Source organism: Pinus tabuliformis, chromosome 3_1 (genome assembly GCF_031772625.1).
Source record: "Pinus tabuliformis cultivar Carrire ecotype Pingquan chromosome 3_1, CPIR1, whole genome shotgun sequence".
In the NCBI taxonomy this organism is placed as follows: Eukaryota; Viridiplantae; Streptophyta; class Pinopsida; order Pinales; family Pinaceae; genus Pinus; species Pinus tabuliformis.
This window is the reverse complement of record NC_142301.1, coordinates 430,077,904-430,102,505: the sequence shown is the minus strand read 5'-3', so window position 1 is coordinate 430,102,505 and position 24,602 is coordinate 430,077,904. Positions and strand designations below refer to the sequence as shown.

General features: G+C 37.9%; 1 pseudogene; it reads left to right on the top strand.

Annotated features, from left to right (window-relative positions):
* Positions 1–14,155: 14,155 nt before the first annotated feature.
* Positions 14,156–22,594, top strand: LOC149187597 (conserved oligomeric Golgi complex subunit 2 pseudogene; annotated as a pseudogene).
* Positions 22,595–24,602: the final 2,008 nt, after the last annotated feature.

Genomic DNA, 24,602 nt, shown 5'->3' with positions numbered 1-24,602 from the left:
TCACAGGGGTCGTGCCCACGCATAGGGGGCTGCGCTGCTGCGTGGGTAGGTTGGGAGGTGACCGTTGGTGTCATTGTTCACGACAAGATGTCTAATTTAAGGCAAAGAGGAGCGGGCGGTAGGCAATTAAGACACGAATTAAGAGCTAGATTTGGGACGATCTACCGCTAAGAACGCATTAATGACTCAAAAGTGGGGGGAATGATCAAATTGAAATTCAAAAGATGCTATAAAACCCCCAGGGCTAGCCACAAGGCAACACTTGTTTGTTTGAGAATTGAGCAATTACATAGTAGTAAGTGTCGCGTACTCTTACCACCTTTGACTGTAGACACGATGATTGCTGCCAGAACAAGAGTGCGATTCGCCGAAGATACTGCGAAGCCCCATATGGCCCACGAGGAGCTCAAAGAGGCAGTAGTTGCGTCGGAAGTTCCAAAATCACCACGAACGCCGCGGCCGAAGAAAGATAAGCAGACTATGGGCCCAGTCTGTGTATCCCCAAGAAACCCACAGTTTGGCAAATTGTCAATGGCAGAAATGGGAAAAGTCATCACTTTTGAATCAGACGAAGAGGAAGAAGACTTGCAAGCTCTAATCACTCAAATTGAGGTGTAAGATGATGTGGCGGAGGATGTCTCACCAATGCCTTCCGCAACAAAGTTACCTACGTATGTCCCCACGTGGAAAGGGAAAGCCAAGATATCGAAAGACCTGGAGGCCACGAAGAGTGCGCTCCAGACCCCGCTCCTCCCTGACAGTATAAGGTTTGAAAGTCCACCTTTGGGATGAATACCTACCATGAAGTTCGAGGATTGGGACCTTGCGGACAGCGAGAAGTTCCCACACCTATCCACGGAGAGTTTAATGAAGCATAAATGGTTGCGCGGTGTGGAGAAGGTTGGGTTACTCCATCTGCGATGGATACCCCACTACCACCACGCACCCATCACCATTTTCGTCATCAGGCAACTGTTGTGCCTAGTGCATGATGGGTATCTCTGGCTGGAGGAGCCGATTCCCATCATGGCCGACCTAATTCATAGAATTTCTCGACTTCCCTTTAAAGGACATGACCCCGCGGCCATAACAAGAAAAAGCAGTGACTTGGACCTCGCAGAAGCCATGAAGGCCAAGTATAAACTATAGAATAAAAAGTAGGGATATGCACTAGCAAGCATTAAGGACAAGGGGGTGTGTGTAGCCACCTAGCTGCTAGTCAGTAAGCTATTGATGAAATGTCGCGTCGACGAAGTACCAACGTCTATGATTGCACTGGCAGAGCAGTGCGCGGAGGGGGTACAGTTCAACTGGGCGCAGTTCCTCTACGAGGAGTTTCTGACAAACTGTAAGGAGTCCCAGGAGCTGGGTAAGACCTTCCACTACGCGTGGTTGCTCTTATCCTTTTTGTTGGTTGCAGGGGAACTGCCGGAGGACAGCCAGTTTCCCATTATTGAGCATGATCTGCCCGAAGCTGCGAGGTACACCTCACTCTAGGCTACAAAAGACGCAAAGAGGATTCGCAAGACGAAGGTGTTCTAGGTGTTCATGGAGGTGAGCATCTGAATGTGGATCAACTGAAGGCCATGCCTGTCTCCCACGGTTTATAACAGCTTGCAGAGCTCGACAGAGTTCAAGGTGAATATGCATAACCTATATATCCCAGCATGCAATATTAGGGTCCAACCCTAACCCCCTTATTTATGTAATAGGGTCTAGTCATAGTTATAGTTAGTTAAAGAGTCAATAAAGCCCATATTAATAATTGTAAGTGGTTGACCCGCATTTAAAGAAGGGACCACAGTTGGTTGCAAATGGGCCATGGTATTAGATAGATGGTATTAATAAGAACCATGGTACTGACCCATGGTATTGCATGTATGAATCCTATATAAAGGATATAGACTCCCCATTGAGGAGCATCATGTCTTATTTTGTAATCGAGCCCTACTCTATTGGAGGTTGCCCCCTCGAAGAGGCAAGTGAACATTGCTTTCCTTTCTGAATAATAAAATACATGTCATTATTTCTCATTGTTCTGTGTTCTGGGTTATATTTCTTCTCGGTATTCTAGTATCTTCTCGTAGGTCAAGATCATAACAAGTGGTATCAAAGCACTTTCTAGGGCCAGTGGAATCTCTATTTTTAGCAGATTTTTTTTTTGGCTAGAGACGTGTTTCAGCGTCTTTAAACCACGGGATCTGTCATTGAGCGCATAAACCTGCGGATTTGGGGAGGCATGCACATAGGAAATATATGAGGTGGTCACGCTTGTTGGACTCCCTTGTAACCCCTATGGGTACCCCTTCGAGTAGTAGCGCATTAAACAGAACCGCGCACTGACTGTCTTCCAAGTACCCTCTGGGTATATTGGAAGCCCCCTAGGCTCACCTGAAACCTCACCATAGATAAACCGTTGGCCGTCTTTCTGCTACAATACACCAAGAACAACACTCGAGGAGATTACTCGTGCGTACGATACGGTAGTTGGGTAGTACGGCTAAGGGTACGGTTAATCCTCCTTAGTTAGTGCCCTGAAAGATTAGGCTGAGTACTACTGTTGGACCCTTATGTATATTGTGATCTGTAGCACCAGACACTCCTTGAGACCATAGTTCCCTTGTCTCTCTATAGATCGCACATTATCTTCTTTACTAGATCAGATCTAGCAGGTTGGGTTCTGTCGCAGCCGCAACAATCAGATACGCCATTCAGATCTAGCAGCGAGGATTCGATCACTGCCACATTCCTACTCATACTCTGCAGTTGAGGGTTTCGTCGACAAATCTGACTGTTTGTGCAAGGAGGCTTGTGGCTCCTATACCTTGGAGTGATTCTCACAGGACATTGGGCAGAATTAACTTTTCTGGGAATCGGCTACTACAGTATTCCCATTCCTGGGACACTTATAGGAGACTTAGCCCATAAGAATCAGGTCGACGGGCTGAGCAAGGTGGTACCATTCACTTGTCGACGTCAAAATTTCAGGTGGTCCCAATTTTTTTTTCACAGTAACGACAAGTGCACCGGATGTGTGCATGGTACAAACCAGAGCTCAAGCTATGGCCAATGAGAAGATAGACACTCTTGAACAAAAGTTGGAGGAATTAACAAAGCAGATCCAGTCCTTAAATGACACAATCAAAATGGGCAAGTCAGGGGTACAATCAGAGGCATATGCTTTTAATGAAAACCATGAGGTCAAATCTAGCCATTCTCTTCACTTCTATGGAAACCACCAACAGTCCCATCCTCGACCACCCAAGTTGGACATGTATAAATTTGATGGCTGTCATCCGGCCATATGGCTAACACAAATGGAGCAATATTTCACATTGAATCACATCAGAGATGATGAGACTAAGTTGTGTCGGAAGCCTTTAGTTGGACCAAGAAAGATGGCAATGGTGGCAGTGGCATCAACGATGCTATGCAAGGCTAATGACTTGGCAGATATTCTCAAAATCCATTTCTGATCACTTTGACCATGAATCTAACTTTTTGGGTCGTCTTACTAAGCTCCGATTGATAGGCACAATGCAAGAATATATTAAAGCCTTTGAAGCATTAACCTTTTGCACAGGAGGTCTAGTAGATGAATTCTACTTGGAATGTTTTATCAATGGTCTCAAAGACACCATACAAGCCCACGTCCGGATGCACCACCCAGTCACATGGCTGGCACCTTGCACGACAGCTCGTGAAATAGAACATGCGTTAGTGGCCCAGTCGAATCGTCCAAATTTCATAGCCAAGGGACGCCCCACCTAGGCTCCGAGCACTACCCAAACACTTAAGGTTCAAAAGGTGTCACCAGCGGAAATGGCAGAAAGAAGAAAGCAAGGATTGTTTTACTACTGTGATGACAAATACTCCCGGGGCATAAATGCAAGGAACCAAAATTCTTTCAAATTGATGCTACTAATCACAGTTCATCTGAGGAAGCTCCACCATTTGATGGACCAGAGGAGGAAGATAAGGACAACCAACAGGACAATGAGCTCCCAGCTACACCAGAAGAACCAGTTATCTCGCTCCATGCTTTGGCAAGCATTTCTTCTCCCTAAAATCTCAAAATCAGAGTTTTTATTAAACATTGCCCTATAGTAGTCTTGATTGATAGTGGCAGTATGCATAACTTTATCCATCAAAGGGTTGTCGAAGCAGTGCATTGTTTTGTCAAAGTAGTCTCTAATTTCCAGGTCCAGATTGTTGATGGGAGGACAATGAAATGTGACGGCCGCTGTGAAAATGTCAAACTTCAAATGGATGATTATCACCTAAAGACCCGCATGTTTTCCATCAACATGGGTGGGTGTGACATTGTCTTGGGTGCTGAATGGCTCTACACAGTCGGCCCAATGGCTAAGCAATTTGGTTGTTGGAGTTGAAAAATATGATCAAACCGGTGACAGAGATGGTTGCCACCTCGTTAATAGTGATCTCATCCAAATTAGTGAAAGCAATTATGTTCACACCATGCATATCCTTGAAAGCTTTCAGACTTGCGAGGGAGTCGAGGCACTGCAAGTTCCGTTGATGGTTATGTCAGGATCTTGCAAGTTTGGTAATACCCCTGGACTTATTCAAGTCTCGTTTTCTTCATAAAACTCTTCTTTTCACATGGTTTCACTCTATGTAAACTCTTTCTTGAAATATATTTGGCATTGCGAATATGATCTTTCGAACTTTCAAGATTTGATTTATGATTGGATTCAAGATTATACATTTTCATGCAAGTCTATTGTATCAAACTTGGGTTTGAAATGAACATCTCCCATAAAATCATGGAACTGTGAAGTAAATTATTCTAAATATTATCTTTGGCCAAAGGAATCATACCTATCATAGTCTTTTGAAAACAATCAACTTCTCATCCTTCTTGTGAATATTTTGATGCTAATCATATTCTTCTTCACACCTGAAATCCTCTTGAGCATCAGTGAATGAATGGATTATTTGATGAATCAAATTATTCTTCACTTGTTTTACCCTGAATGGTTTCACATGTTTGTTATACTAACATTCCTTTTTACTTCGTTCAACAATTACCATGCTATTGCAGTGTGTAACAAGTCACAATAAAATGGTTTGTTACACTTGTCACAGGAGGAATATGATTAATTTTTGCAAAGCATTGCTAGAACTGTTCGACTTGATTTATCTTTGGTAATTACAAACTCATAATCTGATGCTTTAATCATCCTATCTGATCGTGATTATGTTTCTGATGATTTTCATTTAACTTATCACTTTCCCATCAGTATATTCAATGATAGTTGTCATACATCGTTTAATTTTCATAGTTCAACATCTCACTACTCGTATTTTTGTCGAGTGCTTGAGGAACTTCCGCCTTCGCTAATGGTTATGTCAAGTCCTCATTGTATCAACATGACTATTGAATATGATTAGATATATTTTCCCTCACAAAATTCCCATCATAATCTCATCCCTCTAATTGACAATTAACATTTTCAAATATTTCGGGGTTTTCAAGATGATTATCATGAATTTTATGATCCAATCACTGAAAGGTTGGAACTGTCTTACTTGGCAAGCTCCATCGCAAATAAAATGTTTCAATCTTTTCTCACGCTTGTTAAAGAGTTCAGTGCAAATGGAGACACATTCACGAGAAGCTTAAGAGGTTTCTTGAATGATGGTTCTCATCAAAATTATAATAATATAAACTGGTTAGAAGCAGTGGTTATGTCTTATCTTTCTACTGATAGGAAAAACCTTCAATTTTTTCTGCAAGTTATTCAAGTTCTAATCTTTTCTATTGCACCTTGTTTTATATTTGTTTTAATCAATCTCATCTTTGTGATTTCAGGTTGGGAAAAATTACGGTGGCTACATTGGAAATTCCATTATACATGACCCTGACCTTCTAGTTGGTTAGGTTAGGACTAGGTCTAGTTACATTTTAGTTTACCTACACTTCCATCATGCATTCATTTCTTGTAGTTTGTCTTGTTTCTTCTAGTTTTTGTTTCACATCATGTTTTTCTTTAGCCATTTTATGTCTTGTCTTATGGTTTTTTTCCTTGTTTTGTGTTGTCTTTCCTTTCGTTTTGTGAGAGCGTGCATGGATATTCTCTATTGGCTCTAAGAGAATGTGGAAAAATAGAAAAGGACTTTGTGACACTTCAACATTTGGATGACCTTCTGTCCATCTTCCTTATGTCGACTATACCTTTTGGTCGATAAAGTTCCGATGGAAAATATGATCTGTTTATGAGGAGAGTTTTCTGTGAAGCTATGCCTATTCAAGAAAACCTCATGCCCACACTTAGTTTTTATGTTTCCGTGTTGTCATACCTTTCCATATAGTAGAAGAGGAGAAGGGGAAAAATATAAACGAGCAAACCTAAATTAGAGGTCTATATATGATTCTCTGAAGGAATAACCTCTTCTACTCTCAATAAGTCAGGATCCGTCTTCTGCCCATAAAATTAATAAGTGGTAATGCACAGCCCTATAAAATAAATAAATAAAGGTGAAAGAAGACAAAATTTTCATGCACAAAGAGGTGAAGCAAGCGACTCAGTCGGGGCACTTTCCAGGCTCATTAGAAGTGGAGAAATGTTTTTGTTCATGAAGTGACTCTGTCGAGGTACTATCCAAGCCTGCTGGTGGTGGAGCAACACCAGAGATGGAAAAACATACTCTAAAAATCTTAAGCTCGCGAACTTCACTACCCTTCCCAACTCAAATCTTTTCAATATCTTTTAATCTTGAGATGTGTTCAACCGAGAGAGAGTTATAGAGGGGACCATGTTTATTCACAGGGTAAGTGCGAGGACCAAAGTAATCTACACGATGAATCAATACTCCCTGCACAAAAGAGTTAACCAAGGTAGTGAGGTTGGAATTCTACCAGTGTGTTGCCAAGTATTGTTGCTGCTAAAACACCCTCCAAAATTTTGGCCTATGCTCAATTTCAAAGCCTTCCTTGGTATTGTACATTATTGTTGCAAACATTGAAACTCATTCCATGTGTTTTCTTAAGGAGTTTTTGTCCCCTTTGCAAGATTAGAAAATGTCATATTTTCACATGTTAGTTGTCGCATCATGTATATAATCCTGTTTTGGTGGTTTCAAGAGGTCACCTTTGTGTAAATTAGTTTTTCTAACCTTGTAAACATTTTCATACTCATTTCCAAAGCTTGAAGCATTGTCAGACAAGCGTCATCACAGTCGTCACAAAGTGTATCTTAAGTGTTGAACTTGTCATAAGTTGTTGTAAAGTTGTTGCATGGAGGGAAATGCATTTTCATGTGTCTTGGATGACCTATTTTGTTGTGTCATCAAGTACTCAAAGTGTCTGGTCACATTATATTTCTTATCATTATTCACATTAGTCTCATTGATCCCACACTTAGTCATTTTTTTAAAAAGCTTCTCGACCAAGAAGCCTAGCATCACCCAACTTCCCTAAACTATGCACTACACATTCTTAGTCCTCTAGTTGTGACCTTTCCTCTTGGAACTGTGAAATGCACATTTACTGCCTCCTCGCACTGCTGAATTGTGCAGTTTCAGTGCTCAAATCCTGACCTTGACTACCAAAATTGTGCAATTCCTTCTCCCAGCCTGGCCCTAACTGTGCATTGTGCAATATCTAGCCTTGAGCTTATCCTTGAGCTTCCTAATTTCACAAATTTGCAATGGCCCAGCCTCCCTTGTCTCCTGGAACTTCACAATGTACTCTCCCAGTGCTCATCCCCTCATCCTATCACACTGATCTCCAGAATTGCGCAGTTTTCTCCCTCAACCCACCTTGAACTATGCACTACACAGTCTCAAGGCTCAAGGCTCCCCCTGACTACTTGAACTACACAAATGCATAGTCACTAAGCCCCTTCCCAGCTTTCCATCTGGTTCTAGCTTAGTCAATGGATCAATATGCACAATATTATACTAGGGGGTTTCAGACTGATATTGTCTCATCATGAGTGAATTGCACAAATGGGTACCTTATTATGCCATGGTGAGATGATGAATAAGGAGATGAAGGAGCACAACATGATGAAAGATATTCTTGTATTTGAGTATGCAAGCTGATCAATCAAGAGAAAGAAAAGGGACACCAGTTTGCAATCACCACTCAAGACTTGAGATCTTTGAAGATCCCTTATCACCAATCCATGCGGAGGTGAAAAGAAAAGTATTCTCAAGCATACCCACAACGCATAGTAGCATCAGTGGCTTGACATTTCCACATTATCAAGCAATCTATGTCAGCAATGTAACATCATGTCATGTCATGAGTTGTCACATTCCACACCATTGTGGTCAATGATGTAATTTATGTTTCGAAAATGTATTGTAAAGTGGAAGTCCAAAGGACATGTATGGAATATGAAGAGTCATGTAAAGTTGAAAAGTCATAGGAAGCGAAACAGTCATGAGGGTAGATAAAGAGTTATAAGGAAGGTGAAGCATCACTTCCTCATTGTTATATATGCACCCTCATTATAAGAGCAAAGGACTTTTCACCTTGGCTCCTCCCGCAAGGAATTAGAGAGACAAACTAGCTCTTTTGAGGATCAAGGAGTGTCTCCAATGCTCCACTATTGGAGCTAGCGATGTTCATTGTATAAATGTGTCTTGGAACTTTTACTTAATAACATAAGACTTCATGGCCGATACATTCTTCATGCATGGATTATGAATATTTGTAAGACTATTCTGCGGATGTTTGTATTTCATGTTTGCTTTCATCTGTGTTAAATTAGTTGAACTATTTCAATTATTTTAGTACTTATATTATTGAGAATGTGTTGTAATGATTGTAATTGTTGTCCCATCCCTGTGGACTATTCTGCAGGATGCTAGACGGATCTTTCTCATTGATTGGTTGTAATGACTGCCACACCTTTTGTGGACTATTCCGTTGGATGTTAGACGGATCCCTCTTGTTTGCGTGTGTCTCTTCTTAGGTGTTACTATTACCTCTTTCTTAGAGGCTCATTTTACTCCATAGTAGAATAACTTTGACACACCTACAACCGAACACTCACCAGGCACACCTTCTTGCTTTCCAAAGGCACCACGTGTTCCTCTCTTGCTAACAATTAGAGCCAAGGAAAATCTATAAGAATACATGGAAAACGGGACGATATTCCGAATGAGGCTCTTACTCCAAACGGTGTGAGGTCTAATTAGGACCGCACATCGGGGAGACCCCTTGGTTGACGGATTTCCAACACCTTCAACAAAAAGATAAATAAATTGTTGAGAAATTTATATTTGAGTATTAATTATATATTTTGCTACTATTAATTATGGAAATGTCATGAATTACATAGTAAGTGGTTGAGAGATCAACATATAATGTGCTCAAATAATAATTAAGTATTAGATACCAATATTTAAATAATAACTAAAAACAAATAAATATATAATATTATCAAAGTAACTAATAACTATGTACCAATATGTTGAATATTTCTAAAGAGATAAAATGTGTGAATATAAAGAAAAGGAGATGACCTCATTTCCTTGGATTCACTCAATGCCAATTCTTTGTTCTTCAAAATTGTCATTAAACCATATATTTATTGTTAATATTTGTAGTTATTCTTATTAATAAGTTTATAATTCCATTACAATTTAAGCCCGTAACCCATTATTGTCTTGATATTTTGTAACAAGGGTAGAGACAAGATAAGAAATTAAATGGAATTTTGGTGAGGTTACAATCCAAATACATAAGCATGCAGAGTGTGTTAACTCTCAAACTCTACCATAGGAGGAATATTCCTAACCTCAAAAGGAGAGCCTATAGGAACAACAAGCAAGATACTCATTGTCACCTCAGAGACCTTACCCCACACTTCACGATAGGGTAAATGGAATCCTAATCAAGAGGGTTTCTCCTATGGGTTACTAGGATTAATGTGTATGTAGTGGGAGTATGAGAAATATTAGCAACATAAACAAAATGGAAAAAGGTAAATGAATTTTAGATAGATAGGGAGTGGTGAAAAAAAGGAAGACTAGTGCCTTCAATTTCTTGCGTAATGTGGTCATGTGAGTAAAAGTAAAGGGTAGTTCCATGGAAAATTGTAGGGGCTAATATTCACAAGTGGACTAATTTTCCATGCTTTTCCAAAAAACAAATTTGTCACTTTCCATTTTTTCTAAAAATTATTTGCCCAAATTTTATAGTTTTAAATTATTTTACCTTAGAAATTGTCAAAATTCCATAGATACTATATAAAATCATTATAAATTTTAATATTTTCGCAAAAAATCGCCAAATATTTTATAGTTTGCATATTAGGAATAATAAGATTTTCCAAGCTTTCTAAACTTTAAGATAAATTTTCATTCTTAGGATTTTCTCTGGGTAGTTCTAACAAAGTATTTGGTGGTAGAAAGAAATCACTTCACATGCACAACTATGCACCTAAATTTGTTTCTTAATCTACAAGTGTGATGGTGGAGAATGTTTATAAAAGATACAGTTCTAAACACAGATTGCAAAGGTGGCCTCTACTAAGGACTACTTATAAACACACCTAATCTCTTAGCATAAAATGTGTAATGTTTTCATCTCGAAGGTAAATGATACAAAAATGAAATAAGTGGGGGGGGGGTGGGCGGCGGTTTAGGGGGGGTTGTATTACCCTATTCCTTTCCAATGTAGCACATCTACTCCTTTGCAACTCTTGATTTGTCTTTATCATTTATACACCTACAAAAAAATTCCCAATTATAGTACATATAACTAATAGCCACACGTAAAAAAATACCTATTCATCACTCTATTAGGCTTAGACAAAATAAAGACAAAAATAATCCAACTGTTAAGAATTAACATGATCAAGACAACACAGGAAAATGGAAGAAAGGACTTAATGCCATTCTATTACTCCTTGTATTGATCTCATGCTTGAAATTTATAATACATCAATGACCATTCTAAATCTAAATCCCATTGAAAGATTATCAGTGGATAATGCCAACATCTCATCAAGGATTAGGATTACAAATCATGTCTATGTGGTCACGAACTCTATGATTGTCTAGGGAGTCATAGTCTAACATTCCTGCCCTCAATCATAAGTCTAAATAATTTTACCAATAATTTTTGTCATCTTCAATCCAAAATTGTTGTATTGAGCTTTGATGAAGCTATTCCTAAAAACTACCAATCTCTAGATGTATGGAAGTGAATGACTATTATCTCTGAATAATCCAAATGAATAATTGAAATGATTTTTGTTGAGGAGATTGGTTACTATGCTGGAATTATCAATTGCTTATTCATTTACTTTGAATCTTGAAGCCTGATATCTAATATGCCCCCTTGTTAGGTGTAAAGTGAGAAGTTTTTCAATAGTTCATTCTTGAAAGGATCCAAGTTGTAGACGTTGCAACAAGCATATCATCAAGTTGATATTTACTTTCTCTTAATTTTATCTGAAGTGCATTAATCAATTGATCTTTCATATCTAGATCACTTTGAAGATCATTTTCTCACTATAGTTTATAACCCATGTGATCAATGATGTTTTTTTTATGTTGTAAGTCTTACTCAAGTGCTTTAATTTCATTTCAAAATTCATTGTTGTACTCTTACAAATCCTTGATTTCTTGCGATGTGTTTTCTAGATGCTTTCCTCTTTTACCAATTCTTATTACACTCAATTGTACTTTCTTGATTATATGAGCTTGTCAGACACATTTTCTCATTTTTATGTCACCTTGGAGTGTTAGGTATTATTGATCATGCAACATAAAGTGTGATTACAATGATTAACTCACTTGACCTCCTTATTCAATTCTAGGTAGGTCCTAATAATAAATTGCATGCTTAACTTTGAAAGAGTTTGGGACTTGACCCTTCAATTTTGACAGTGCAGTGATCAATTTGATTTGAATGGCTTATTATTGCTTGTAGAATGTGACAAATAACAATCAAGTGGAAAAACTAATCAAGAAATAGAGAATCACAAAAAGACACTTGTACTTAGACCCCCTTATTCAATTTCAAGGTGGTCTAGGATAAGAAGCAGAGAAAAAAGTAGAGGAAATATCCCTTGTGATCACAATGATATTAAAATAGAGAGCTTCAACATACTCTCTTTTATAATTCTTTGACAATACTTTAACTAGTTTTTTGACAACTTTTTACTAGCACAAAATTGCAACCCAACTATAACTCCCACATATGTGATAACCCAAAATAAAGAAATAAACCTTCTTTGCAATCACATTGGTTTACAGTGACCTTTTTGAGAAGTGATCACCACATACTTATAACATTTCTTTTTTAATTCCTATAGGGGGCAGCTCAATTGGTGATTTTCTTGTTGTGAAGTATTATGTAAACTATGAGATTCAAGGTTCAAATCCCTCGTGGTTCAAGCCGACAAAAAAAAAGTCTTTTAATATAAAAAAATGCTTCTATTTTCAAAAAAGAAAAGGTGATCATTTCAGTTTTTAGTATTCTAATGTTCACAATCAAATGACACTTAATTTCAAAATAATGTCACCCACATATTATACATTTTAGATTAATAAAAAACAATTTTTTTTTATCTTTTCTCCAAGCATATGCGGAAAAGTATTTTCCCCATTCAAATTCAATGATGATGCATGAGTTCCAAATTCCAAACCTGTGTGGAAGCCAAAGATGGCTCAGAAGTATTAAAAGATGGTTTTGGGGTTGAAAATAATGAGTTGTCTTTGAGATACATCGATTTTTTGAGAAAGTTAACAATGAAAATCGTTGATACAAATCGTTGTACGAATTTCAACACATTCACAAATATAAATAGGAACAATAGAATTTATTTACCAAGATTCAAATTCAGAGTTATTCCTGAGTTAGAGTGACCAGTGGATTGATTTTTGGAGCGATCAAATCATTGGAGGAGAAAATAGCCCATGACTAAATAGTGAATCCAATATGGAGGTAGATATAGGTTGATCTACTATTGTTGAGGGTGACATAGTTTTGGATCTAAATATTTATTCAAATCAAAGTAATGCTTTCACTTACACGGCTCTGAGCTTCATGAAACAAGCAAATCTGAATGCATTGTAATAATCATTGACAAAAAATTAAATAGATTATCTCATATTACAGTTTAAGATTCTTTAATCAAAGAAGAAACTATTTCCCTATAAAAATTCTCATATCTACAAGAGATTAATTCACAAGTAATACACATCGCACGCATGGATGGACTGCAACTACCCTAGCTGCGTTCTCCCTTCCTATCGAGCGGTTCCTTGCTGCAATGGATCTTGTAGGTGGCTCTGAGGCCCCTCCATCCTCGCCTCTTGAAGTCGAAGCATTCAGGAAGTTAATAGCAGTAGCTGGAAAAAGAACGATCTCTGGATCACAACAGAAGTTTGTGAAAAAACTGGATAATATCCCCACGGTGGTATTGTCGATGGAAGAAACTTGCAGATTAGCATTGAATATAGCCGAAAGGGGTCTTATTGGCCAGTTCATAGGGCCATGGCCATCCCCGAAAGCAGTAGAAGAATGGGTAAAACGAAACTAGATTTTGTTGGTTTCAGAAGGAATTAAAAGTCACTTCGTTGGCAAAGGGTTCTTCGTCTTTGTGTTTGACAATGCGGAAGATAGAAGTCTGATCTTCAGGAACGTGCCATATTTTATGGGCCCTCAAGGGATTTATTTGAATAAATGGTCACCAGATTTCGATCCGGCACAGGATGTGCCCACAGCAGTTCCAGTGTGGGTGTGCCTTCCTCATCTCCCTCTTCATTGCTGGAACCATAGATCGTTGCAGTATATAGGAAATGCCCTAGGCAAATACATAGACCAAGCGATGAGAAAAGACCAATACTCTTGTGCTCGAATCTGTGTTAAAGTTGCTTGGAAGTCGGTTTACCTGAAGCCATCAAACTCTCGGTTGCAGATTGGACCCACATCCAAGAGCTTGACTACGAACAGCTTACCTTAAAATGCTGACACCGCCACGAGTACGGGCATTTCGCAAGGTACTGCAAGAAGAAGAGTGAGGAGATAGTAGAGAAAGACAAAGGAGAACAATGGAAGCAAGTAAAGAAACTAGCACACAACAGGCAGAATAATAAATCCAAAGGCAAAGAGACAGGGAAAAGATCGGGGCAATACAGTGGAAACCCTCAAATCTCAGGGAGCATGGAACCAAACAACACCGAGGAAGATAAAAACTCCTTCGAACCTCTCAACACTCTTCCAGAACCACCAGAAGCAGATCAGGAAGGACTCATCCAGACGAATGACTTTGCCTCTCCGGTTTCAGGTAATGTGGAAATCCTTCCCTCAAGTCTGGTTCTAGGTAGTAATTCCTCTCTATCATATGCAGACATTATAAAAAAAAAAGAAAAAGAACATAGAGAATTCTGGCTCATTGGAGGATGAGACCTTCGAGAGGCCCTCAAAGAGAACCGGAAGGAGAAGACACAAGCAAACTAGAGAAGAAGAAGCAGAAAGACAAAAAAACCCTAGGGAGCCAAGCCACCATCGAGATGACTCTCGAGAGAAGCACCAGAAATAGACCTCCCAAGGGAGGTGGACCCATCCCAACAAGCAGTAAGTAATGCAGTTGGTCTCTTGGAATTGCAGGGGATTGGGGAATCCTTCAAAGGCAGAAGCTGTTGAAGACTTATTGAAAATGGAACCCACAAACATTCTCATGCACCAAGAGACAAAAATAGAAGGGGAGCTCCTTCTCAATACAAGCAGCACAAAATCGAAATTTGACAATGGGAAGGCAGTAAGCGCCAGAGGCTCGGTTGGAGGAATAAGCACCTTTGGTTTGGAAAAATCTTCTCGTTAGAAAGATCCTAGGAGACACAGCATTGGATCTTCACCGTTCTTCGACATACCTCAAGCAATCTCATCTTAGCTCTCTTTAACTTGTATGTTCCTGTACACTATGTTGAAAAGAGAGAGCGTTGGAAGTCACTCTCAGACTTTTTAGAACTTCATAATCCAAAGAACATTGTCATAGGAGGAGATCTAAACATTATTATGGATCCCAAAGAGAAGAGAGGAGGTTCTTATACCAAGGATCCTATGCTCTACATAGTGGAAAACCTCATGCTTCAATGGGATCTAGTAGATTTCAAGCCAGTGAAAGGAGAATATACCTGGACCAACAATAGAATAGGGGATCATATCTCAGCCAGGTTGGATAGATTTCTCACCCACAGTTCAATCATGATGGATAGAAGAATCATCTTCTCCAAGATTCTTCCAAAATTAACCTCGGACCACAAGCCAATACTTCTCTGTTTGAAAGAAGAAGAGGACCTAGGGCCACTTCCTTTTCGATTTAGTCCTCTCTCGGCTAAAAGAGAAGGGTTCTTTGAAACAATTCAAACAGCTTGGCAAAAAGAAGTAACAGGCTCCCCAAGCTTTGTGTGGGAACAAAAATTAAAAAATCCAAAGTATGCCTTGGAAGATTGGATAAAGAAGGCTTTAAAAACTCCTACCAGCCAAAGGAAAGAAGTTGTCCAACAGCTAGCTGATATCCAATTTGATTTGGAAAAGACTGAAATCTCCTCATTGGACATTGACAAAGAAAAATCTGCTCAAAGGAATATTTACAGTTACTTCAGAAGAGAAGAAAAATATTGGCGAATCAAGTCTCGCAAATTGTGGTTAAAAGCTGGAGACAGAAACACTGCATACTTCCACAGACAGTATAGGGCTCACCTTTCGCAAAACCACATCACTGAAATCAACACTTCCAGTGGGCAGGTGTGCAAAGGTTTTGATCAGGTAAAGGAAGCAACTGGGAACCACTTTCAGACTCTTCTTAGCACTGAAATGGATGGGTGCGAAGAGGACATAAATGATTTCCTCACTCATATCCCAAACCTATTTAACACAGATGAAAATAACATGTTGTTGAATCCCACCTCAGAAGAGGAAATCTCTAGAATAGTGTGGTCCATGGAGCTCGACAAAGCTCCTGGGCCAGATGGCTTTTCAATTCATTTTTATAGACCATGCTAGGAGATAATTAAATCGGACCTTCTGAGAATGATTCATGGATTCCTAAGGAAAGCTAAGGTCGGAGGTGGAATCAATTCCACCTTCCTTGCCTTAATTCCCAACGAAGTGAACCCTGGGTCCTTTTAAAGATATAGGCCGATCTCGCTATGCAACGCCTCCTACAAGATTCTAGCTAAACTCCTAGCGAATAGAATCAAACCTCTGCTGCAAAAATTAATTTCTCCAACTCAAGGGGGGTTCGTGAAAGGAAGGCACATCCTGGATAATGTAATTCAAGTCTAAGAAGCTTTGCATTCCAGTCATTCCCGAAAAAAACAAGGTATGCTAATCAAACTAGACATGTCTAACGCTTTTGACAGAGTTAACCGTTCATTTTTGTACAGGGTTCTTTTATCCTTTGGTTTTAGTTAGGAGTTCATTAATCTCATCAAATCCTGCATAGAAAAGATCTGGATCGCGCCTTTGGTAAATGGAAGGCCTGCCAACTACTTCCTAGCCACTAGGGGATTGAGGAAAGGCTGCCCTCTATCCCCCTTCCTCTATATTCTAATGGCAGACTCCTTGAGTAGAAAGCTTTCTTTTGAAAAACAAGCTGGCAGCATTCCTGGGATTCGAATAGTAAAAGGAATTGAACTCGTGAACCATGCTCTGTTCGCAGATGACTCCTTAATGCTTGGAGGAGCTTCTTTGAGAATAGCAAATTCTTTTAAAGTCATCCTCCAAAAATTCTGTAGCATCTCGGGAGCCCTTATAAGTGAGAGGAAAAGTGTTGTGTTTGGATGGAACACAGATCAACACACAATTGAGAAAATTTCAAACCATTTAGGCTTTGCTAGGCACGTTTCCTGGGAAAAAATAAAATACTTAGGCCTTCCTTTAACGCTGGGTTCCAACAGAACCCAATTGTGGGAGGAGGTTATAGCAAAATTCAAGAAGAAAATCGTAGTCTGGGGAGGTTTTTAGCTCACCACAGGAGGCAAGCTCACTTTAATCAAATCTATTGTTTCGACATTGCCCACTTTCTAGGCTTCTCTAATGTTGGCTCCAAAAGCAATCTCCGATCAGATTTCAATGCTCATTCACGATTTCCTGTGGAATGGAGGTCGTGGAGACAATAACCAATTTCACTTAATAAACTGGGACATTTTGGAGCGACCTATCATGGAAGGTGGATTACAAATTAGAGACCCCACGCATGCCAATTTAGCAATGGGATGCAAGTTATTATGGCAGATCCACGTAGAGCCTAGCCACCCAGTCAGCCAATTAATCAAACTTAAATATCTAAACAATCAGTCGTTGAGGCAATTCACGGTGGAGAAAAATCCAAAAGGATCTTTGGCTTGGAAGTTGTGTAACAGAGGCATTGAATTTTTTAGATCCTACCTGTATCGGATTCCTGGCAATGGCAAAAACACAATGTTATGGAGAGACAGCATTATGGGCCATCCTCCTCTTGTAGAAGTTAACGAAATCTCTGAGTTAAGAGCATGGTTACATGCGAAAGGAATCAGGAAAATAGAAGACATCTCAGAATGGGACAACCATGGGAACTGGCAGCAATGGAAGTTTCCTAGAACTCCAGAACATTTACAAATGTAGTTGGAAATTCTTTTTGAAGAAATCTCTGATTTCGCACCGATCCACAAGGAAGAAGAAGATTCTTGGGGCTAGGGCAAGACCGGGGTCTATTCGATAGCTCAAAGCTACATTCAGAAGCAAACTAGGAAGGAATCGACTCACCAGGAATCTTTTTGGAAGCAGGTTTGGGATAGCTTCAGCATCCCCAAAATTAATTTCTTCTTTTGGACGTTGATGAACAAGAAAATTCTGACTGGAGAAAACTTATGCAAAAGGAATATAGTAGGCCCCCATCGTTGTGTGTTATGCAAATGTGCAAAGGAAACTTTTGATCACTTATTTATAGAGTGCGAGTTCGCGAAGGAGTTCTGGTCCTTTTTCCTGCATGGGTTGAATGTTTTCCCTCCATCTCAGGTCTTGGTTGTCTCCATGTTTACCTCTTGGAAAGACAGTTATCCTCATAGCATCACTAGCAAGTCTCTTTGGCACCGAGTGTGGATTGCTGCCCTGAAATATGTCTGCTGGAAGCTTTGGCTCGCCAGGAACAATAACATTTTCAACAATACAAATTGGTCTCCAGCAATGGTGGTTGCCTGAGCAAAGGGTATGCTCTTAGAAACTTTGAATCATTTCCCCGTCAAAGATGATAGTTCTCTGCTAATTGAAGAAAGGACGTGATTGGATGCTTATTCCAGCAGGGTCAGAATCAAAGCAAATCCTTGCCCAATTCAAAAGGAAAGATGGCAAATCCGAGATTCAGAGGACAACTTTCAACATTGGTGGAGATCCCAAGGCAAGTGCACAATCTTCTTCGATGGAACTTCAAAAGGCAACCCAGGAAAGTCAGGGGCGGGCGAGGTGATTTTTTCACCGAATGGAAACAAAGAAGATAGTTTCACCTAGGGGCTTAGTTAGAGAACCACCAACCAAGTAGAAATTCTAGGCTTATTGAAAGCTTGTCAATGGTGAGAGAGGAAAATCCAAGAGAAATCTTAGTCTTTGGAGACTCGAAAGTGCTAATAAAAGCGCTCATTAGTGAGAAAGAGCTAAAGGATCCGGTGCTAAACAAGCTGCTAACAAGACTAAAGAGAATTCTGAGAGAAATTCCCTCGGTTCAATTTTACCATATTCTCAGGGGTTTAAACAAGGAAGTGGACAGATTGGAAAATATAGGAAGTACGTTGCAAATTGGGATGATAAGTACAAATGTTGATTCCCCGATCAAGGCAATAATCCCCTGAGTGGAAAGGTTGTGCTTCTGACTTTCCAAAGAATGTATTTTGGTTGTTTGGCGTAGCCTAACCTGATTCTCTCTATAAATAAAACATAACCGTTTCAGTTAAAAAATAAATAAATCCACAAGTAATACACTCTTATAATCTACAACCATGAGGTTTAATGACCTCCAAATCAAATGAATTCTTAGATCGTATTTCTTAAAAATACAACTCACAAAAGCCAAGTAGAGGAGACTACAATAGATCAAAACAATTGAAGAACAATAAAAAATAGTAAGAAAAGACAGCCAAAAGTAATTAGGTTGCAAGGGTTGCAAGTGTTGGGAAGGCTCCTAATTGGAATTTCAACTAAAAAGGGGCATATGGTGTTTCTATTAGAGGCTCAAGTGAAAAATATGTCTTGGAGAATCAATGGAGAGAGAAGTTATAATTGGATATATTTTTGTTGCAATTGCAGATGTACTCGTAACATTTTATTTTTCATACCTTGTGCATGTTATCCACTTCGATGTCCTTCTAGGTGGTGCTAGCACCAAGCAGGGTATGTAGAGTGTTCATCACGAAGAGTTTCAAAGTAATAAGAAAATCCACGCCATTGGTCCATATACACATTTTTCACTGCCTCAAATTTTACAAGCTATTTTGAAATTTATGTTAAATTGTGAAGAATTTGCAACAAGGGAAGAAATTTCAAGGACACATTGATTCCCCAAAAATTAGAGAAATTATTCATGGTTGGGGAAAAGAAAAAGAAAAAAGAAAATAAAAAATTTAGGTGTTGCAACAAATGAGAGTATGACATATGACTGAACTGTAAGAAGTTGAAAGAGAGGCACCATAGACTCTGGTAAAGCTAATTTAAATTTTGATGGACATTAGAGGGATAGGCCCAATATCGAAGAAGATGAAATTCAAAGCTATCATCACAATATATATGTTCTAAGTGAGATTGACCTATAGAATGAGGCTTCAAAAACCATAGCTTCCAATTAGTATCCTCTTCTTGACACTGCTTCTGAATATTACAGCGTATCATTTATGTCTTCGCAAATATTTGAAGTTAGGCAAAAGTAGTGCAACAATTGCGAAAAGAAATGTATAAAGTATTGTTGGAAATGAATGTACCTAGTATATGTGCAATCAATCAGGTTGTTTTAGCTCTATATGTTGCAAGACAAACATCATACTTCAAGTCACTTCTGTTGTTCCCATTTTATGCGATAAAGTCATGTGCAATGTGGGTGTGGAAATTAGCCTAAGAGCATTGAAACTTATTATTTATCTTAGTAAATCGATGCATGAAAAGTTAATTGATTTTGTTTCTATGGCCACTGGTAGCACCCTTAAGAAGATAAGCTATATGATTACATAGAGAAGTGGTACTTTGGATTAAGTATTACAATACATCTAAAGTAGGGAATGTTGAAGATGAAGTATATGAATTTACATCAGGTCCACCAAAGGTTATGAACAAAAGACTAAATGACAAGTTGTTGGAACCTTATGAGATTGTTATTATGGGGGTGCCAAAATAATACACAGGTTTCGTTGTTGAACTACTGGGAAAACGTCGTGGTATAATGTTTGATATGCAGGCATCATGTATGGAGAATATAATAGTGGTGAAATACAGATTACCAACTCGCGATCTACTTCTAGTCTTTGAATGTAATTTTGATTGCTTCTAGAGGTATTGAATTTTTAAACAATATTTTTGATGAGTATGGATGAAGACATTAGTATAAAGGAACAAAGATGCCTGGTCTCATTTTAGACAGGAACAAGTACTACATATGCCTTATCTAGTTCTCAAGAAAGAGGCCAATTTTGTTTAGGCCCCAATGTAGATGTATATAAGGGTCAAATTGTGAGTATCCATCAAATACTAGGTGATTTGTCCCTAAATTCTAGCAAGAGAAAGGCTGCTACAAATGTTCGTTCGAACAAGGAAAAAATAGTGGTCCTTAATACACCTTTAGATTTCAATCTAGATGATTGTATTGAATATATCCAGAGGAATCACTAGGATAAATTTAAAAGGTTTGATATTCAAGAGTATTGAGAGTGAAATCCTATTTTAAATCGTTGAATTGTCTACAAGAATTCGATTTGGGATTTTATGAAGATATAAAAAGTGTTTCCTATAAATCTGGAGAAAATATCCTCATTGAGGCCTACGCATTGTGTTTCATTAGGAGATCATTCAAGATGCAAAATGTGAATCATTTTAATGGTGTTGAATATAAAAGGGCTACCATTATTATTGCAATATTTGGAGACAGTGTCCTTATGCAAGTATTTTTGATGGAAGGAAAGAGAAGATGTGATATCGAAAACCCTCAAGAGAACATGTGATATCACAAAGAGTCAAGGGAAGATGCGATGCCACAAGGATTCAAGGGAAGTTATTCATGCCTTATCACAAAGAAGCAAATATTATTGCGATACATCACATTAAAGGAGTGATAATTTCTCCTCATCACAAGGAAGCAATGATTGCAATGATACAATCACAAACTGAAGAGGCTAATTGCGCTAATCGCAAAGTAGAAAATCGTATTCCATAAAAACATTACAAGACCAAGTAGAGAAATTGATTGTGGAATTGCATAGCATGCCTAAAGAATGATCCATCTCTCAAATTAAGACAACTAGCAAAAATTCCTTTAGCAATGAATGATGCAAATATTGAGGAAACTCGAAGCATGCTTTTTGAAGGAATTGTAAGTGAAATGAATCACTTGAAGATTTATATTTCTCATTCATAAAGCTTACCCTTTATTCATAAAATGAAAAAAAAAACATTCAAAGCATTATTCAATCACTAGATAACAACTTGAGTCGATACTTTCAAATTGGCTTGGAGTTTCATGGTGAAAATGTCATTTATAATTGTCTCCATGCATATGTTGTGATTGATAACACTGAAGCAACATAAGAAACTTTTCTATCAACCATAGTTTCTTGATATATTCAACCCCTTCAAAGGATGTTGTTGGAGAATTTGGTGATCAACTTAAGGACTACTATCAGCAAATCAAGAAATTTGTGGAGAAGGATTAGAAGTTTCTACTAGATATTGTTGCATCAACAAAATCAGGTCTACATGTGTTTGACTTCTTAGCCAATTCAATTTTGAAAAAGGCTCTATCATCCATTCAAAAAGGAAAACCTGGTGCATTCTCTCCTGGCAAGCCATCAGAGTTTTTGATAAAATACACATCAAGCATAGATTTTCTAACTTTTCTTGAAGGCAATTTTTTATCAAAATATGGAGTTGGTAAATTTCATTCACAATATATTTATAATGATTTTGTGAAACAATGGAATCTGGGATCTTACTTTACATTTAAGAGAATTCTAATACTTTGGGTTTTGCATTGGTGACAAGTAGCATCATCCTTCTTAAGGATTCTTATCCTCAACAATATTGAGTTTTGGGCTTGGTACTAAATCAAAGTGTTGTTCTTATGGAATGATTGAATCGATGTTGAAAAGATGATGTTTATATCATTGCAAAATCATATAGATTCCTTCATTTGATGTTATGGTTGCTTTCAAGGTACTCAACATGGCTATCAACTAGGATTTCTACTCATAAAAGGGGAAGTCCAAGCTCTAACACTAGTGGTGAACAGGATTTTGTTGCAACACCAAATGATTTCATTTTTTATGATATCATGTAGACTTCCTTGTGAAAGAAATTAATGGCCCTAATTTGGAGCATGTAATTAGTTTACCTAGTTTGATTGTTCAACCATCAACTTTTGGATGAGGTGGTAAACATTGCTATATGTATAATAGTGGGATGTTGCAACGAATATTTATAATATACTCACCTTTACTATCATTGATTATAATTCGTTGACACTTATTTCATGGGATCTAGTGGTTTAGATAGGATTAGAAATGCAATCCTTAAATCTTCATACAACAATATCTAATCATTGCATGAATGCTAGCACAAAGCATTAAAATCATGTGCAAACCTAGGCTCATATGCTTACACAAAATTTGAAATTACATCGCGGGAAAATGTGTGGTTACAACACTCCCTTGATCTTTATGCTCTCAAACTCTCACAAATTTACTATGCCCAATGGATGAATACTGTAAAGGATCGATCATGCCCCTTAATACTAAAGAGGCTTTGATAAACCTCATCATGGCTCTTATATTTTCACCATTCCATTATCATGGCTCTAATACCATGCTAAGAATTAACAAGAAAAGAAAAAAATGGTGGAAAATGCTTTAATGTCATTCTCACTCTTTGTATTGATCTCATGATTTGAATTTATACATCAGTGACCATTCTAGATCTAGATCTCACTAAAAAATAATTATTGGATCATGACAACATGTCATTAAGGATAAGGTTTAAAACTCATGTCTATGTGGTCTTGAATTTTGTGATTGTCTAGGGATTCAATCTAACACCAACAACTTTGAGCTTCTTTTATTTACACCAAAGAGCCTTGAGTGAAAATTTGAGAGAAAACCATTATATAGGTTTTATGTGAAATATATATTACAATAGAGTATTGTTTTCTTCATGAGAATCTCCAAGAAAAATATTACAAATATTTACAACAACTAAATAAGTGAGTGAATTAAGTCCAAATCCTATACTTTATACTTGGATACAATATTCTAGATGATTATAGTACGACATGTCTTCTTCTTCTATCATTATATTCATAAAAGGGTAAAATCTCAATGTCATTTGTCCTCATGTGGAAAAATCATAAAAAAAAAGGCTTGCTCAAATAGATGGGAAAATTTCCAATAAATGTGCATGAATTCCAAGTGTAAACCTCCATGATGAAGGAATTTTCCTAGAAATATCTAGCACCAAACAATAATATTATTTTAGGAGGGTGAAATTCTAAGAAAAATAGTGGTTTTCCATGTGTAAAGTTTCATTTATAAGGGTTTTTCCCTAGAAATGTATGTCAATACCAAGAGTAATGCCTAATATTTTTAAAAGCCATTTGACCGGGAATTATGTTTTGTGTTAACATATAAACCTTCACCATGCAAGAATTTACCCTAGAATAATATGCAAAAATGCCCACTTTGACCAAGTTAACATTGAAATTCTCACCTTAAAAGGGACGCCCTTGATAGTTGTACAACTGGGTCTTTATCAAATCTATGATATCTCCTCAAAATATGTGCATTTAGGTGCTCATTCACTAAGATAAACCATCACTAGTCACTTCACATGTATGCAAGGTATGAAGAGGGTTATGTAGGAAACACATATGTCATCTTAGTGGTGTGCACTACGTAGGGATGTATGCATGAGTGGATGAGGTGGATGGATGATGGATGGTCAAAACCATAGGGCACGCCATGGGTGTTAGTCCTTTTTATTTAAATCAAGTTTCAATTAACTCCTCAAACCTGATGCTAATGGATAATAATAATGGATGGATGAATTTTAACATGTATGAACAAGGCTAAATTGAGGCTAGGGAAAGTTTCTTTTTTGTCATGTGTTTTTTCTTCAACATATGTGCCAAAGGGAACAATATTAACTTAAGTTATGTACCTCATGGATATAAATTTAAGTTCTCTAGTGAGTAATTAGTAATTAGTGTTTCACTTCAATAGTGTCAAAAGGGGGAGTGTGTAGTCTCATGTGTACCACAAGGAATTTAAGTTACAACTTCTAGTTGACTAATTAAAAAATGAAACTTAGAGGAAAAAGCCTACTTGAAAGATTATAATAGTTAAGTAGTAATGAGCCAATAGTAGATAGTCAACCTATATTTTAT